Source organism: Vulpes lagopus, chromosome X (assembly GCF_018345385.1).
Source record: "Vulpes lagopus strain Blue_001 chromosome X, ASM1834538v1, whole genome shotgun sequence".
In the NCBI taxonomy this organism is placed as follows: Eukaryota; Metazoa; Chordata; class Mammalia; order Carnivora; family Canidae; genus Vulpes; species Vulpes lagopus.
The window spans coordinates 25608007-25611230 of NC_054848.1; the positions used below are offsets into that span (position 1 = coordinate 25608007).

The 3224-nt window shown below is 39.4% G+C and overlaps 1 pseudogene; it reads right to left on the minus strand.

The window, feature by feature from the left end:
• Nucleotides 1–2791: 2791 nt before the first annotated feature.
• On the minus strand, nt 2792–2960 carry LOC121483750 (annotated as a pseudogene).
• Nucleotides 2961–3224: the final 264 nt, after the last annotated feature.

Sequence of the window (3224 nt, forward strand, 5' to 3'; positions counted from 1 at the left end):
CACCCTCTCTCTGTAGCTCTAAAAATAAATAAGTAAATCTTTAAAATAAAATAAAATTTCTGTGGTATCTTAGAAGCCTCATGACCTATCCCTAGTCTATATTCCTAATCTTACTGGTTTCTACTTCCAAATAAATTCTCTACTCAAGAGTCAAATCCAAGTACAGTACAGACTTCCTTTTCACTTACCTAATCGTGCATCTTTGCCTACTCGGTCCCTTGCTCCTTGATGTCTTTCTCTCCCTCCACTGATCATGGGATTCTTCATAGTCTTTCAGTGTCTGCTGTTTCACAGAGGGCTCCATCATTCCTTTGGTCATAATTAAATTTATTCTTTTTCTTAAACTTCTTAATTCTATTTGTTGACTCCTCTCTTCTATGTGAGCTAGTTTCACATACTTTTCTGCCACTGCTCAGGCTACTGCATTCTGGTTTCTGCCTCTTCCACACCACTGAACCTGGCCTTCAAGAAATATTCACATTCTCCTTCTTGCCAAATCTAGCAGAAATTTTTTCCATCCCTTTGATACTTTTCCCATTCCTTCATTTCAAGATTCTCTTATCTTCTGCCCAGCCCCTTGAAGACTCATTTCCGGACTTGCTGTTGTACAACATTTGGGCATTAGCTCTACTCTCTGGGCCGTGGGTTGTTCTACCCTGGGTGGGTAAAAGGCACCACATTGTCATGGCCCACCACAGCTCTGTAGAGCCCCAGTCCAACCTGATGGAACATGTTATTTAATCATCACGTTGTTGGAAAGGGAAGAAATGACAGAAATTCTAGTTAACATAGTTTATACGTTCCTCTTCTGAAACATGAGGTAATAACTCTCACTTGTCACGACTGTTGGGAGGATTAATGCTATGCAGCATTCTGTGTATCTCACCTACATAACTTGTTCCTGCTTCCCCCACTAAAATGTAAGCTCTGTGCGGACAAGGCATCTTATGTGTTCAGTTCACTGTTGCATCCCTCGCTCCTTGAACTCTGTCCGGTACATAAAAGACACTTTAAAAAATGGTTGAATTGTTGATAGATGGAAAGTATTTCATAAATAGTAGTTGTGCAATGAATGATTGCTTTACTAAACCTCAGGGAATTCTATACTGTGGTTAATTATTGTAATTTAACTAAGGAAGTTTATCTGTCCCTTTGTGGTAATTTAATCTGTTTGTAATGTTATGTGTTTACTACAGTTGCTCCTGACTGTTATCTTTTTCATATCTTTAGTGTGCACATTTTAGCTTGGCTTTCTGTTATATTCTAAACGGGGCATCCATGGGTGGACTTTGTAGAGAAGACTTGGAACCTTAAAAAAAATGCATCATACACTTCAAATTCCTTGTGAAAGAAGATGAAGCATTAATAGGCAAGAATATGTTGGATGAAACACAGAGATCTCTTTACTGGTAGAGGCAAGTCCTCTTGGCTGTTTTTAACTCAGCACATATTTTTGTCATTACTGAAAGGCCTTAAATTCCAAATGCATTTTAGGGTTTGTTTAGGGGTTTTTTGGTGTTTGTTTAGAGAGAGAAAGAGCAGGGGAGGTGGAAAGAGAGAGGAAGAGAGAGAATCTTAAGTAGGGTCCACACTCAGCATTGAGCTCGATGTGGGGCTCAATCTCACGACCCTGAAATCATGATCTGAGTCGAAATTAAGAGTTGGATGCTTAACCGACTGGGCCACCCAGGCACCTCTCCAAATGCATTCTGAATCGCAGTTGCACAGAAATTGGTAATTTATTTGCTGAGCAACTCATACATAATATTGGGCTCTCGATTCTTTATCTGTAGAACCTGCTTCACATGGCAATCTCAGTGATGATACGACCTCTTTATATATTGGCTTATTTGGGTGACCAGAAACCAAAGCTAGATGAGAATAAGGATTCTGCTGTTATTATGAAACAGAAATAAACAAAGTGGATCATATGGCAGTAAAATCATGCTTTTGACTTCATAAATGTTTTATTACTTCCAGATGACTGATCTATTCACACGGGTTACTTTTTGGCAGTTCATGTATTTATTCAACAGCTGTTTATCATCTGCTATCAATTTGAGCCCCAGCTTCATACTTACTAACAGCATATTTTGGGACACTGCTCTATGCCTCAGTTTCCTTATCTGTAAAACATAAATAATGATATAACCTGCTGTATAAAACCGTAGATAGATTAAACAAGCAACTACACTTAGAATAGGCTTCAGTAAACAAAGTTCTCAACAGATGTTAGTTATCCTTATGTTATCCTAGAGGTAATACATTTCCTTTTTATTTACACAACTTTACATTAAATTGCCATCACTTGCAAGCAAGAGTCTCAGTTTAAGGAAACTGCAGCTCAAAGAGGTAGCGTGACCTGCTTGGGATCATACAACAAAATGAGTGACAGATTATCTCCGGAGACCCAAATGATTGATGTCATGAGTCTGGTGCCCCAAACAAATGATTGAGTCTCAAAAAAGTGATTGAGTCTCAAGGTTCCCCTGCACAGCTGGAGCCTGTGTAATTCCTATGGCCAAAGCAGGCCCACCTGCTTTGTGGGAAATAGCAGTGCCTATAGTTTGGAGACCTGCCTCCTGTGGATGTTCCCTTTGTATCACAGCAAGTTTCAGGTCCCCAGCAGTTACTCCCCTTTCACTATCCTCCCCATCCTTGGTAATCCTAATCTCTACAAAAGCACCTTTAGATAGAAATATGCAATAAGGTAGCCCTTTCAATTCTCTGAATTGTCAAGAAGAGAGGAGATGAGAATATGCCTGTTTCTTAGATGTTGGCCCACTAGTTGCCTTGCACAAGGCTGTGAATAGTATCCTTGGATGTGAGGTGAATGAATCAGCACTCCTACCAGAAGAAAACCTTCAATCTCCACCAAAAGATTTGCCTAGCACTTTAATTAGCAATAATCGCGCCTCGGATAAACCTCATTGGCTATGATGCTGCCACTGTGCAAAGCTTGCCTAGCACTTTAACCATACTGTCCCTGGAGATGCAGCTAAAGATATAGATGTATTCAGAGATACAGAAATATACATAGAGATAAAATGCAGATATTTTAAAGGGCTAACTTCATCATCTTATTGCACTGTATGTATATTTTTATACCACTTATGTATATCTGACTATAACATAGTCGCTCTTTGACCACTTCAGTGCTGGGTTGTCAGGCTCAGGGTTTTACCTACTTTTTTATCCATTTAACACACCCATATGTTAATCAT